The sequence below is a fragment of the Narcine bancroftii genome, chromosome 6 (genome assembly GCF_036971445.1).
Source record: "Narcine bancroftii isolate sNarBan1 chromosome 6, sNarBan1.hap1, whole genome shotgun sequence".
Classification (NCBI taxonomy): Eukaryota; Metazoa; Chordata; class Chondrichthyes; order Torpediniformes; family Narcinidae; genus Narcine; species Narcine bancroftii.
In genome coordinates this window covers 131,064,657-131,081,249 of record NC_091474.1, presented here as the reverse complement: position 1 = coordinate 131,081,249, position 16,593 = coordinate 131,064,657, and the positions used below count along the sequence as shown (strand labels likewise).

Genomic DNA, 16,593 nt, shown 5'->3' with positions numbered 1-16,593 from the left:
ATGAATCTGTGGAATTTGTTGCCCATTGAAGCAATGGAGGCGACCTCAGTAAATGTATTTAAGACAAGGTTGGATATATCTTTACGATATAGGGAAATTAAAGAACATGAGTAAAAGCCAGGTAGGTGGAAGTGAACCAATCATCGGATCAATCATGATCTCATTGAATGGTGGAGCAGACTCAATGACCCCAATTGCCTCTTTCTGCTCCTATTTCTTATGTTCTTATGATGTAATATCACCCCTTCCCCTTGGTGACGTCATGTCACCCCACCTTCCCCTTGGTGACGTCATGTCACCCCACCTTCCCCTTGGTGACGTCATGTCACTCCACCTTCCCCTTGGTGACATCATGTCACCCCACCTTCCCCTTGGTGAACCTTCCCCTTGGTGACGTCATGTCACCCCACCTTCCCCTTGGTGACGTCATGTCACCCCACCTTCCCCTTGGTGACGTCATGTCACCCCACCTTCCCCTTGGTGACGTCATGTCACCCCACCTTCCCCTTGGTGACGTCATGTCACCCCACCTTCCCCTTGGTGACGTCATGTCACTCCACCTTCCCCTTCGTGACGTCATGTCACCCCACCTTCCCCTTGGTGACGTCATGTCACCCCACCTTCCCCTTGGTGACGTCATGTCACCCCACCTTCCCCTTGGTGACGTCATGTCACCCCCACCTTCCCCTTGGTGACGTCATGTCACCCCACCTTCCCCTTGGTGACGTCATGTCACCCCACCTTCCCCTTGGTGACGTCATGTCAAATCACCCCCTCACCTTGGTGATGTCATGTCAACTCCCCTTACCTCTCCTTGGTGATAACATGTCAGCCTCCTCCCCTCACCTTGATGATGTCATGTCACCCCACCTTCCCCTTGGTGACGTCATGTCAAATCACCCCCTCACCTTGGTGATGTCATGTCAACTCCCCTTACCTCACCTTGGTGATAACATGTCAGCCTCCTCCCCTCACCTTGATGATGTCATGTCACTCCCCCTTCCCCTTGGTGATGTCATGTCACTCCCCCTTCCCCTTGGTGATGTCATGTCACTCCACCTTCCCCTTGGTGATGTCATGTCACCCTTTTACCCTTTGGATCCCTTCCCTTTCCCTTTCCCTTTAGTTGCATAATATCACTCCCTTCCCTTCAGCCTTGACAAATGGTCCATCCCTAAAATGCTGACTGACCACCTGTACACATGGACAGTTTGTGACTAGCTGATTTCCTCCAGCAATTCTTTGTTTGCTCAATATTCCAGCATCAGTAGCTTTTATGTTTCTGTTGTTACGAACCCAGAGGACCCCAAAACCCAGCAGCAATAGATATTCACCAAGACAAATGGTTACTTAAACAAGAGTTGCTTTTAATTATCTTTAAACATGAAAACAGAATCAAATTTTAACTTATCACTATTGACTTACTTAACCTAACTTAGCCCCCTTCTAATTCTAAGTGCACGTGTATGTAATGTGTGTGTACATTCAGAAAAGTTGTTTGATTCACAGTCCAATCTCACTTCTCATTCCTCTAAGTTCACTGGTTGCAGGCATTTCTTATACTGTGCACAGAATTTAACATTTATAAAGTTCACAGGCTTTGGAGCTTGAAAGGTAAATGGTTACCACTTGGGAAGGTTCTTGTTGGTTTTCAGAGAGATTTGTTTTATGATGGACACTCAGTGTTTTGCTGACAAAATCTGCCCCCTTCAGGTTTCTACAGATGATAACCTCTTTCTTTCAGGTCACCACAGAGTTCCTTTTTGTTTCCCTTAATCCAAGTGAAACGTTAGGCAGCCAGTCCTCACCTCTTGCATAAATCAGAAGGGCACAAGGGCTTTGACCAGGCTGAATCACTTATAACCTGTCTTCCACATGGGTTTTCCACAAGCTTGCCAGCTTGTCCTTGCTGCCATTGCTGGCTGTAACACTGTAGAAGTGATCTCTGTCTCTCTCTCTCTCTCAGAGAAAGCCTGTTTGACTCTCTCTGCTTTCAAAACCACATGACCCCCTTAGAACTGCTCCAGACAATCTGTGGCTCCAACGAGATCTTTCATCTGTTACTTTTTTATAAACAACAATCCATTAGTGAAGTTACTTGGGCACTCTCCAAAGCTCTTCCAAAGACTGTTGGCCCCAACATGTCTAGCATGGGGCAGAGCTCCAGTATTTTAAATAAGATCTGTTTTAAAGTGTTTGTATGTAACCTGCTCTCACAAATCTTTCCCAATTTATCTCCCAAAAACAAATCTATATACTCTGTCACACTCAATTTGGTCAGGTCTTGGCATTAATTATTCAAACGTATCAGGAGGACCTTCTAATAGGAGGTCCTTTTTACCAGTTCACTGAAACAAATAATTGAAAAATGCCTAGAACATTCCACAGGTTTGGAGTGACTGACTTTCAATTGTCTACAGCTTTAATTCACACTCTCCCTCTCGGACGCCTGTTTCTTTCTGTAGCCTTTGATATTTTGTCATGAGACCCAATGCAAGCTCAGGAGTAATGCTTTATCTTTAGTCTGGGAATGTTGCAGCTTTCTGAACTGAATTTTGAAATCTCCAATTTTAGATAAATTGTTCTATTTTCTGTTGTATCAAAAATGGCCCTTTCTGCCTGTTTTTTGTCCCAGTTTTTCTTCTATTGGAATAATTCGGCTTGAAGTGTATGTGCTATGGCCTTGATACTAGCGATACCACATAGAGATTAAACCAGAGTCTGATCCAAATGGCTACTTAACGAGAACATTTGGTCTCACCCTATCTGAGATATTCCCTTTGTTCTGTCCATTTTTCTTTCTGCTACCTGAAATCCAACTATTTATCTCTTTCCTTGTTCGTGAGTTGAAACATTTACTATTTTTCTTCTGACAAGATACTACCTGGACTGCTGAATCTCTCAAGCGTTTTCTGCTTTTATTTCTGATTGTGTTTTTACTTAAGAAAAATTGAATCAGACCCTGCTTGCAACACCTGGTAGCAAACTTGAATGTTTAGACATTAGCCCCTTTTCCACTGACATCCAAGTTAAATGGCCATACAGTGTACCAGGATAGGAAGCTCTTTGTGCCGTTTCCACTGGGCCACCTTAACTGGGACACTAATTGCTTTTCCACTGAACACACTCATCCCTTCAACTGGAAACGGGTGACCTTTTCCACTGGTTTTAGCAGCATGCCGGCGTCAGCAAAAGCTGAGGATGTGAGTTGGGGTAGAGGCAGTTAATCCCTGGCGTAAAATAATGTCATTTGACACCGGCGTTTGGATAGTGTTCCTTTTACACTGGCCCCTGTCCCAGAAAATTCCTGGGATAGGGTGCCAGTGAAAAAAGGGCTAATGAAAACTAATATTTTTACAACTTTTTGCAAGTTTTATTTAACTTTATTTTTAAGGGTTTCTTTTAGTGTTTTGGCTATTGAAGCAGAGTTCTTTCAAATAGTTGTCACTATTACACTATATTAAGCATCAATCCTTCTGTAATCACTTTTATTCTTTCATATTTACATCCATTGCCTCATATATTGTACCACTCATGTAAACAGGGGCAATTTGCATTGGTTAATTTATGTAATGTCTTGTTTTTGGGATGTGGGAGAAAACCAGAGCACCTGTGGTCACATGGGGAATTTGGGAGATAAGGAGGGTAGGAGTGACCCCAGGGACAACAGCTGGATTATTATCAGTCTCTACATGGTTGGAGAGAAGTGGAAAGGACAAAATATCTAGTCAAAGGAGTCTGTAAAGGAGTAATCTATACAGAGTGCATAAATGCATCATGGGTAAATCACCAGAATTGTAGCAAGGTCTGGGCCATTGATCCACAAATATGTTTAGGTCCCACTGTTGGCCCATAGTTTTCTATTTACATTTCAGTGATTGAATGTGAACTAGTTCAACATCTCAGAAATAACTGACAAGAAATTATTTCCCTGCCCTCTTCTCAACTCATGGGTCTGACCATCTTCTTCACGGGTCAGAAAAACCAGATGGAACAGAAGCTTCTGATTAATTGAAAACTCTGATACATATACAATTGACACAGTCTCATCAGGAGAACATGCAGGTCAATCCAGGAAACTAATTTCCAAGAGAGATTGAAATGGCCAGTAATATAAATGCCATCTCATTTGCAGCACAGCACTTGCCATCTAGAAGTAAATTGATTCAAAAACTTGTTGCAAAAATGTTAATTTGCACATAAGTTTGTAAACTAGTTCGTTTCACTGGGGGCGAACAGAACATGCAGTTTAGTTGTGATATTTTCATTTGTCAAATTGATTGTACATAATAGTTTGCATTAACATAGAATATAGAATCGTGGTAATAATGTACATGTATTGGTTCTTGAGCCCATCATGACTTCACTTGCTTATCATTGAGAATCCATATCTACAAAACCCATTTGTTAGCACGGCCCATAGAGTTCTATGCTTTGGTTATGCAAGTGCTCATCCAAATACTGATAATTGTTGTGAGAATCCCTGCCTCCACCATTTTCTCAGGCAATGTTTTCCAGGTAACAAACACCTTTAAATCTTCAGATTCCCTTTAACCCAGTGGTTCTGAACATTTTTCTTTCCACTCAAAAACCACTTTAAGCAATCCCTTACTAATCAGAGCACCTATGGCATAGGGCATACTTAAAGTGATATGTGAATGGAAAGAAAAAGGTTGAGAACCACTGCTTTAACTCTCTCAATTTTCAGCTTAAACCTATGCCTTCTGCTTTTGGGCATCTCCACTAAGGGGAAAGCTTTATCATTATCGACTCTATCCATACCTCTCATAATTTTATATATGTCCATCAATTTCTCCTCACAGCCTCCTTCACTTCAAGAAAACTAAATCTAGAATATCCAGTCTTCCCTCATCCTAGACAAATCCTTCTCTACACTCTATCCAATGCATTCATGTCCTTCCTGCAGTGTCATGATCAGAGCTACACACAATATACCAATTGTGGCCTAAGCAATATTTTATAAAGTTGTACATTGACCTCCATAATCGTATTCCCCGGCCATTGAAGGCCAATGTCCCATATGCTGCTTTAACTGCTTTATATACATGCGCTGTCATCCTTAGGAATCTATGGATTCAAGGTCCCTCTGTTCCTTAAATCTTTTTAGCCACTCTATTCAAGGTATATATCCTTTTAAAATACCTTCCAAAATGCATTGCTCCACACATCATTTCATCTGCCCAAATTATCAACTTGTTAGCATTATTCTGTTACCTAAGATTAAACTCTTCACTATCAATGTCATTGCCAATTATGGGAGGGGGAAGAAGTGGTTTGTCCAACAGGTTTCATATAAATACCGTTCTCATCATAAAAATTCACCCATTCTACTTTGTCCTGCCCTGTCAACATATCTTTTTGTTCCTTTTTCCTTCACAGATTTCTCCAGCATTCTCTTAAATATACCTGTAAAACAATTTTTAGACATGCAGCACGGTAAAAGGCCCTTCCAGTCCATGAGGCCTATGTTGCTTTTAATTACACCCAAATAACCTACAACCTTCTATCTTTTGAATGGTGGGAGGAAACCAGTATGTTTTAATTTCTTCCAGCACATATTTTCCAGAATATGCTACTTAATTAGTAACAATTTTATATGTTGACCCTGAGTCTTGGACCACTGCAGAGCAAAGTGAAAAAAGTGAACACCATGCCACATGATAGATTTGAGTAGGGGGAAAAAAAATGAAGTGAAAGGAGATAACAAAGAGCAATACAGAGAAGAGAGCAAGGCGGAGAGAGAAAGAACATGAATGCAGGATGCAATCAATGAATTTAAGCCAATTTATCCAGCGGAATGATACGTGACTTTCAATGCTGGTACTTCATCGCAGAACTGATTTGATGGCACATTTCCAGTTGCCTGCAGACAGTATCTAACAAAGAATTTAAAAAATATATATATATCTGCTTTTCTTCGGCTTTAAAATTTCAAACGATCAAAACTATTATAGATTTTCTTTTTATGTGTGCATCTTGCTGAAAATCTGTGGCAATTTCATGACAAATTAAAATGTTTAGCCAGGTTTGGTGTGTAAAAAAAATTACGGGCCAATGGTACAATATCTGTCAGCTACATTAATAGATTATCTGAGCTCAGTATAGGTAACTGATTTGTGAATCATGTTGGGAGACAAACAGATTTATTGTATTTATTACTTCAGCGGTAATAGAGCTACCACACCATGGATTTCCCAGAAAATCTTCAGTTCACTCATTTAATCATTTTGATTTTTTTTTACATTTTAGTTTGCAGGGTAACAGCTTTGCAATATTTTGCCAACCCAGGAGAAGTTACCTTGGTTATGATAAAGAATGGGATGACTGGAAAGGTCATGAAAGCAGATTGATTAGCTTTCAAAAGGAAATTGCAGAAGTAATCAAAACGTAGCTCAGTAGTTGAAAGTCTTCTCAAAGTTGGCGCAAGCACAAAAGCCTGAATAACCATTGTGAGTGCTGAGTTTTTCTCCAATATCATGACTTGCATTCTTCAAATAGCAGCCTCTTCCTCTCGGTACCTGTAAAATTTTCCTGATATGTACCACATTATGACCCAATTGGAACGTAGGAGGTGGCTATTGCAATTTAATCATGTTCAATTTATCATCACCTTCTGAAGTACAATGTACCAATTCACTGAAATTCTAACTTACTGCAGCCAAACAGGAACATAATGTACACCAACTTCAATGGCATGCATTAAATTATGACAAAATAAGACAGATAATAAATATCAAAGGAAAGATAAATATTCATAGTTACAGCTAGTGCAAGAAAAAAGTGGTGTTTTAGTGGTGCCCTCAAATCTTTTGAAGTCCCAAGGTAGTTTAGTGTTGGGGTAGAATGGGGATGATCAAAAGTTATTGGATAAAATCTTGAACCTAGAAGAGCCAGCTTCAGGTGCTGTATCTTCTGCCTCAATGGAGCAGCATTAAGAGATTGTGACTAGGGTGATAAGAGCCCTTTATGACATTGACAGCGCTCTTGAGACATTGCCTTACTGTGGTGGTATACCACCTGGCCTACTGCAGGGGGCAACACCTATACCTGCAGGAGGGTACTGCCGGCCTACTGCAGGGGGAAACTTCTGTACCTGCAGGAGTGTAAGGGGACAGGACAACACCTGGCCGGCTGTCAATCAGTCAGCCTGAAGGGATGAAGCCCCACCCGGTCGGGTGTCAATCACCCTCCGGGATATAAGCCTGCGCCGGCCACACAAAGCCTCACTCAGAGTTACTGCAGCTCCAGCCAGCCTGGCTCTGTGAAAGTATTTGTGGATTAAAGCCTGTTGTACAGTCTTTACCTTGTGTGTGTCTGATTCTGGCTAACAGCGCACCACACTAACATAAATGTTTTCAATGGAAATAAGGTTTGTGCCTGTAAGTACAAAAATTGCCTGGGGATTTTATTTAATCTTATTTATCAAGGACAGTTCATAGCCACTTTGGCCTTCCTGATTCCCTGCTTAATCTCTTTCATTGTGTCTTTTTATTTGTCCAGGGACCTGTCTGATTGTAGTTTCGTGAACCTTACTACATATGCTTTCTTTTTCTTGATGATTGAGCTGATGACTTCTCACATCTGTTACGAGCCCAGAGCACCCCAAAACCCAGCAGCAATAGATATACATCAAGACAAATGGTTACTTAAACAAAAGTTGCTTTTAATTATCTTTAAACATGAAAACAGGATCAAACCTTAACTTATCACTATTAACTTACTTAACTTAAATTAACCCCCTTCTAATTCTAAGCGTGCATGTACGTAATGTGTGTATAACTTTAGATAAGTTCTTTGATTCTCAGTCCAATCTCACTTCGCATTCCTCCAAGTTCACTGGTTGCAAGCAATTTTTATACTGTGCACAGATTTTAACATTTATGAAGTTCACCAGACTTTGGTGCTTGAAAGGTTAATGGTTACCGCTCAGGAAGGTTCTTGTCGGTTTTCAGAGAGAGATTTGTTATTCACTGGACACAAACTGATCCCTTCTAATCAGCCACTTCAGTGTCTTGCTGAAGAAACATGCCCCCTCAGGGATTTCCAGATGATAACCTCTTTCTTTCAGATCACCGCAGAGTTCCTTTTTTTTTAAATCTTATTTCAAGTGAAATATTAGGCAGCCATTCCTCTCCTCTTGTATGGACCATAAGGGCTTTGACCAGGCTGAACTAAGTACTCACAACCCATCTTCAAAATGGGGTTTTACCACAAGCTTACCAGCTTGTTCTGTTCCAGTCCCAGCTGCTGCTGCTGAACTGAATTCTCTCTCTCTCTCTCTCTCTCTCCCTCCCTTCCTCTCTCCTCCCCACAAGAAAAAACCCTGTTTGACTCTCTCTGATTGCAAAACCACATGAGCCTCCTAGAACAGCAAATTGCACTCAGACAGTCTGCGAATCTGACAAGTTCTTTCATCTGTTGCTTTTCAAAACAACATTCCATTTGTGAAGACTCTATAGGCACTCCCCACAGTTTTTGCAAAGGCATTCGGACCCAGCCTGTCAAGCTTGAGCAGAGTTCCAGTATTTTAAATGAGATATGTTTTGAAGTGCCCTACACTAAAAAGCTTGCTCTAATTTATCTCCCAAAAACATATCTGTACACAATATAAAACACAACATATTCTGTCACACATCATCCAAGTTTTTCTTACCTTGAGATCCTTAACTTCACTGGAACATGCTGATCCCAGACTCTAATTAATTGCTCCTTAAACAACTCCCTTCTATCATTTTAGGTGTGTATGATAACAGCTGCTCCCAGTGTAGCGTAGATAAAAGCTCACACTTGACTGGAGGGAGAACAAACGCTTTTATTAGTTTACAACACAAGTAGGGTTCACAAACAGGCTTCAGAGGGGTTCTGGGTTTAGGCGTGAAAGTAGGGTTATATACGGGCCCAAGGGGGAGGAGCCGGGAGGTGGGACCAGTCATCAGTACAGCACATTTCTCGTGAATCCCAGTTCACAATATTCACCCCTTCCTTCAGAATTAAGGGTCTTTGGATGAAGAGAACAAGGATCAGAAGCCGGTAATGGACGCAGAAGAGAAATATTTACAATACTATTTACAGATTCAGGCAGTCCGGGGGTCTGGAGATTCTGGTGGAGTGCCTTAGCATTGGGGGGCCTTGGGCTCCTTGAGTCTCCTGATCCGCCTGTGATGGAAGGGTAGCGAGCTGGGGCTCCGGCTCAATGATAGAGGGAGTTTCACTCTCCTCCTGAACTGGGTCCCCTGAGGCCCTGAGCGGGGGTGGGGAGAAAAAGCTCGGTAGCTAATGGGGAACCTGACGCAACGGATCCACTGTTCCAGCGGGTGCCAGGTCCCTGATGGAGACGGTGTCCTCCTTGCCATCTGGGTACTCTGTGTAGGCGTACGTGGGGTTGGCATGGAGAATTTCACCCTTTCCACCAGGGAGTGGGTCTTGCTTCTCCTCAGGACTAGTGAGCCAGGCTGGGAGTGTAGTCCCTGATGCCGACCTTCTATCGAATGTAAACATGAGCTCATGAGGAGTAGCATTGGTCGCAGTGCAGAGTAGCGACCGAATTGAGTGGAGCGCGATGGGGAGGACATCCTGCCAGCGCGAGTCTGGAAGGTCCTTTTGCTTCAGGGCAGGTTTAACAGTCTTTCAGATTGTGGAATTCTCTTTTTCAGCCTGCCCATTCTCCCGGGGGTTGTAAGTGGTAGTCCTGCTGGATGCAGCTCGTCCTTCATGAAGGCTGAGCCCTGGTCACTATGAATATAGCCAGGATACCTGAACAGGGAGAAAAAGAGTCTAGGGCCTTCATAATGGATGAGGCAGAGGTGTCTGGGCATAGGATGGCAAACGGGAAGCGTGAGTACTCTTCAATGACCGAGAGAAAGAAGATATTCCTGTTCGTGGAGGGGAGAAGTCCCTTAAAATCGATGCTGAGCCATTCAAAGGGCCTGGATGATTTAATCAGGTGCACTTTCACGGGGCGAGAAAAGTGTGGCTTGCACTCAGCACAGACCTGACATGACCTGGTCATTTCCCTGACATCTTCTATTGAGTAGAAAAAACGCCTTTATTAGCTTACAAGACAGGTGCGGTTCACGAACAGGCTTTTGAGGGGTTCTGGTTTTAGACAGGAAAGCTGGGTTATATATGGGGCCCAGGGGGAGGAGCCAGGAGGTGGGGCCAGTCGTCAGTTCTCGTGAATCCCAGTTCACGACACCCTATCGAATGTATTTACTCCTCTTACTATTGTATAATCATGTCATAATTTGCCCTTCCCAAATTTAGTACTTTTCTACAAGCTTATCCTTGTTCATTACTATCTTGAAAGTTAAAGAAGAGTGATCACCATTCCCTAAATGTTGCCTCACTGAAACTCTGATCACCTGGCTGGCTCATTTGTAAACTAGTCTGGAATGGCACCCATTCTGGTTGGGCGAGCTAAATGCTGCTTCAAGAAACTCTCCTGGACATCATAAATTCTACCCAATCTAAGCCTATTGCAGTAGAGTCCCAGTCAATATTCCCCTGCACCAAAACTGCAACTATCCATAATTGTTCTACATATCTGTTCTTCTACTTCCCAGTGGTTGTAGGATGTCCCATAATGTATCGTGATCAGAGTGATTGAATTTTTCTTATTTCTGATGTCTACCCACTTTGCTTCAGGTGTTGAGATTAGTGTAGATTTAATATAAATGGGTGCTTGATGGTTGGTATGGATTTGGTGGGCAGGGGTATCATCGTGACCTTATGACTCCATAATCTCTAGGTAATTTGAAAAATATCTCCATTCATCATTCAGTCTTCTATTTTCTTGAGAGGTTATTCATTCTTGACCAAAATGATTTCACTGAATCCTGAAAGTAAACTATTAATATTCATCAATAGTTCCTATTCAAGATCACTGTGGATCAACCAGATAATAGATGAACTTCTCCCACCTTCATTTGACCAATACACAATCACCTCGAGATCCTGTTTCAGCCCCTTCCCACTTCCTCTCTTTTACTTTGCTATATCCCCTTCCCACAACAAAGGATCTCAACCTGAAAAGTTGACTGATCGATTCTCTCCTTGGAAGCTGCCTGGATTATTGAGTCCCTCCCAACTTCTCATCGTTTTCTCAAGGTTCCACCTTCTGGTGTTTCGGTGTTAATCGATGATAATGACAAGGTTTTCTCTTTTGCTGGTGTAAGTGTTGGTTGAGGAATAAATGTCACACAGAACACCAGGGAGTGTGATTCCGCTCATTTTTGCATGATCAACTATTTATTTTAATCTGAGTGTGGACAGGGTCTTGTTTTAATATGTCATTTCAAAGACAATCCCAATGCTGTAGGTATTTACACTATTTTTGTGAACAATAATGATAATAAAATCTAAAGGGGAATATTTTGCTTGAAATGCTGATCTGATTTCAGAGTTGAGCATGCTAAAGACCAGCAACTTCTTCTACCAAAACTATTGCCAGGCAAAACATCTCCAGGAGGCATGAATGCCCATTAGACCTTTCCAAAAACAGACAGCCAAAATTCTTACAGACAAGAAATCTCCAATCTGTACTAAATTGACAAAGCTCAGTTTAATTATTATAAGGAGGCCATGGGTCAGGATGTGTGGACAGTGGAAAGGGAAAAGGTCTCCATTCTGTCACGTGCAGCTCTGTTGGTGACATACCTCACAGAGTCCAACAGCCCTGAGCTCTATTCTGCTCTGGAAACTTCACCTAATGAAGGTCATCATGCTCACATTGAGAGGATGCTGCTTTTTCATAGCTGCTGTTTTGTGAATGAGACTATGAGCCAGGTCCTATCCTCTTGATTGTCTGGACATAAAAGATCCCATGATACCATTCTGATGAAGTGCTAGGCATTACTGATGCTTACATCAACATCACTAAAATAAAGGTTTAGGTGGGGTCACAATCGCTCACTGTTTTCATGAGCTTGTGCGAAAAGCAGCTGCTGTGTTATCTAATCAGAAAAAATCATCAAAACTTCATCATTGTCTATAAAATACTTTGGGACATGCTGAGTTCATAAATGCCACCGTGAAAATGCAATCTTCCTTTTGTTTTCCAGCAATGGCTTGCTGGAAGTCCACAGGATGCTATTTGAGCTGTGATGGTTTCCATCGCTCCATCACCTTCTCTGGGAAAGGAGTCAAAGTGTGTGGAGAAGCTGTGAGGAAGCTGATGTGATAATGGGATGAGAGCTAGTGGTTTGGTTTGCCAAGCAGAATGTTACACTAAATTCTTAAAGTTTAGAGCAGAGAAATTTCACTGTAAGAAGTTAAATGTCAAATGGTTTGGTTGAGAGACAATTTTTTTTTTAAACTGAATTTAATTAAAAGCACAAAATTCTCAGAGGATATAAAATAGTAGCAACAGGGAGAGTGTTTCTCATAGCTGGTGTGCTGTCTGTGTGGATTTCCTCTGGGTGCCCTGGTTTCCTACCACGTCCCAAAAATGTATGAGTCGGTAGGTTAATCACCTATTTTAAGCTGCCCCTAATGTGCATGTGGGAGTGGTAGCATTTGAGGGGTTGATAGGAAAAGTAGGGAGAATAAAATGGGATTAATATGGAATAAGTATAGATGGATGCTTGAAAGCCTCCATATGGACAATGGCGAAGAGCCACTTTCCAAACAGTACATGATGCCAAAGGCACTGTGCTTTAAAATAAAGACAGTACTTGAGATCAATAGCTTTAGTTTAATTGCCACACTGTTTCCCGAGTCCTGTATTTTTTAACGTAATCTATCTGCAGCATATGCAAATGAATGTCCCTGTTTATTTTATCTATAAAGATGACATTGCAACTTATGATTGATTAATGAGCTGTATTTTGTACTACCCCATTACTTAATTGGTTTATATTCAGACATTATTTCTTATTGGATAGAGATTTAGGCTCTGATTTGGTTGAGTAAGCTTCACATGCACTCTGCTCAAGTATCTATTTACTGTAGGCCTATCTCTCTTGCTAATCTAAGACCCTTTGCCTGGATTAGCAAAGACTTGGGCCTGTGTGACACTACCAGATCATGCGGCTGGGCCAGTGCAGGTTAATCATGATGGAACTGAGTTGTACATGGAGTTGAGTTGTAGAGCATGTTGGCCACTTTTCCTGAACAGCAGAAAATGTGGATGGAGGGTTAAAAAAAAAGTTTGTTTCCATGATCTTAAGAGTTCACAAGGCATCTGGCCATTGTAAGTTTATTAGGCTTCCAAGATCAATTCCAGGTGATTAATGAATGAATATTGGCTCGAGTACTGAGTAGAATGAAATTTCAGAAAGTATGCCAGCCACATGAAAGCGTGGATTCTGGTCCCCTCTCACCAATGCCGTTGGACCTGCTGAGTATTCCCAGCATTTACTGTTTTTGTATCTGCTCTCTTTTGCTTTTGGATCACAGAGGTGACCTCACTTGTTTGATTTTGAAATAATGTGTCATCTTTTATAGCTTCTTGACAAGCCCTCATCTTAAAGATTAATTTGAAAGTTGACACCTCTGACACTGTTGTTATTGCCGGCTTTGCAAAAGAGTGCCCGCATGATTTTATGTTGCAGCCTCGAGTGGGACATGAAAGGAAAGTTTGTGACTCGGAGACAAGAATGCTACCCATTGACTACAGCTGATGCCATGAGAGTTCATGGATAGGAGTGGTTGTCAGGCTTAGATCAGGAAATTTTCCTCCATGTGGAGGAAGGCAGTGTTTTGCAACCTGGTGCTAAAGCTTTTGCTGCTCATTTATTTAACTGTGGGATGAATGTGCTCTCAAATTATTTTAGACCACAATTAAATTGATTATCGTACCCTCAGGATTTATAATGAAACATAAGTGGGAGTAACAATCACAAATCAGATGATCTAGACATTACCTTGCAGGTTGCATTGTTTGCGAGCAAGATTTGTTTGAAGCAAGTGGAAGGCTGACAATTGTTTTATAAATTCTGAGTTAAACATTATAAGATGGAAATTAATTCATGGCTGTCTGCAATTACAAGATCCCTGTTCATGGATAATTTTTGATTAATTGATCCCTTACCCACTAACTTTGAGCAGATCCACAGGAAGCCAGAGCAGAGAATTCCGAGGAATGACATCCATTCTCTTTTATTGCTCACCTGATCTCTATTCAGCCCTGCTCAGAGATATGAGCAGCAAGCAGAGGTCCTTCACTGCAGCCAGTTATAGGGACCTTAACTAAGTGGGGTTTTTTATAAGGCCTTCACTTAGAGGGGAGATGGAGTCTAAAGTGCATCACTTGATAGGGTGGTAAATGCAGGGACTCTCATAATATCTAATTATCTCAATAATAATTATCCTAATGATGGAATACTGCCGTCAGAGAGCAGCGGCAATCATCAAGGATCCTCACCACCCAGTACACGCTCTGTTCTCGCTGCTGCCATTAGGAGAGAGATGTAGGGACGACAAGACTCGCAGCACCAGGTTCAGGCCAGCCACTACCCCTCCACCATCAGACTCCTCAACAACAAACTCAATCAGAGACTCATTTAAGGACTCTTACTTTTGCACTTTATTGTTTTTTTATTCTCCTCTCAGTATTTCACTGTCTACATTTGTTTACATGTGTACATAGTGTACATTTTTTTTGCGCTACCGATAAGTGGTAATTCTGCTTGGCTGCAGGAAAAAGAATCTCGGGATTGTATGTGATGTCTTGTATGTACTCTGACAATAAATCCGAAATGTAAAACCTGAAAAACTGAATTGCAGAATCGTAGAAAGCTGAGGACCAAGAATGGTAAATGAGATGAGTAGAGATAGAAATTTGATGATCTGCAGGATATAGAGGACCCAATGGCCATTGTCTGTGCCATGTCAGTCCATGACTTAAAAAGCTAATTAGACCCCATATGACTGCATTTTTCAGATTCCAAGGCTGCAGATTTGTGCAGATTTGTGGTTGAAAGCCAATATCTTTGAATTGGTTGTAGTTCTACTGGACCTTGACATAATCATGAATGTGGCAGGGCTGGCAAAAGCTTTGCCTGTAATGACTGTATCAATGTTAGTTTGGGGCTTTGCTCATTGATAGCAAATAGAAGGAGTGTAGGAGGAGGAGGATGGATGTGGCAGGTGCTTGTAAAGAAGCTTTCTCTGGCAAGACTATCAAAGCTCACATTATGGGGTCATTGTTTGGCCCAGCACCCTGCATAGTTAAATAGGTCTTCACAGCCTCTGCTCAATTACCAAGACCTTGAGAGCAGCTGCAGTGATGAGAAGCAAGTTTTAATAACGTTCCATCAGTACAGCAGACGTCCTATATGTGATTTTGGTTGTCAACAATCATTGCTGTTTTAAATCTGTACCACTTAGAGGAATTGTTTACTCCTCAAACTGGGTTGCGACATTGTCTGCTGTACTACTTGCCACAAGCTGTCCAGCTCAGTCGAAAAAGCAACAACGCGGAAATGATCTCCTGACACTCAGAGCTTTTATGTAATTCAGTGCATTCTTAGTTTGAACCATTGAATATTTTCCAGTACAGGTACACAGTACTTTATCCGGACATCTAAAATCCGGAAAGCTCCAAAAACCGGCAAGTGGGGAGAGAGACGGCAGCACGAGTTGGGCGGGCGGGTGGATGGGAGGGAGACGGCAGCGTGACTGGAAGGGGGTGGGGGTGGATACAGCAGCACAATTCGGGTGGGATTAAATCTGGCTTTCTGAAATCCGGAAAAATCCAAAATTCAGAACACACTGTCCCCTAAGGGTTTCGGATAAAGGATTGTGTATCTGTATCTCAAAAAGATTGTTTTCAAAAATAAACTTTATTCACAATAAATTATTTGTAAAAAAATATATAAAATAATTCAGTCTTTTCACATTCTTAAGCCCCTTTTACATCGCCATTTAGACAGGAATTAACTGCCTTTTAACTGCTTCATCTACCTGTATAAATGCAACAAAGATGGGATGGGGGGTCATTTTCATCCCATGTCTGATACTATCAAGGTAGATAGTAACAGAGTTGATGCGCTTCTCAATGGCTTCTGTCTATAAAGGTTCACAGAGGACACCAGTGCGGTAATTCTGCAGGTCCCGTCTCCTTTTGTTCCAGGATGCCGGCTTGCTTATACAAAAGGTTGCCCTGACCTGGCATTTCTTGGTTAAATGTGAACAACCCAAGTTACCTTTAAAGACAGATCATTCACATGCCAATTGTGGGTTTTCTGTGTAAAAAGGCTTATCTTAGCCATACATGATCCATAAACGTATATTGTTACATTCATTCTCTATTTAGCACCATTGCCACCACTATGGTGACATCATTACTCACCCCTCTTCTGTCTGAGGGACATCCTCTCAGTCTCAGCCCCTCGATGTCCGGTAACGGAAGGATTCAAGACTGGTTCAACCCCACAACACCCTCATGTTGGCTGCCGAAAGTCTGAAATGGATTGTCTGGTGATATCCTGGAGCCATTTCCTTGGCATTTAGTAGAGTTGTTACTAATTCTCAGGCTCCCATGAAGGTCAGAAATCACTACAGACCAACATCTCCACATGGAACTGATTTGATCATTGAGTCTGCAAGAGAATATCATCTGCTGGATATTAT

At 41.8% G+C, this 16,593-nt stretch overlaps 1 protein-coding gene across 1 annotated transcript in view; it reads left to right on the top strand.

Annotated features, from left to right (window-relative positions):
* Positions 1–16,593, top strand: part of eys (eyes shut homolog) — a 986,043-nt gene that overhangs the window by 539,344 nt on the left and 430,106 nt on the right. The window lies entirely within an intron of this gene.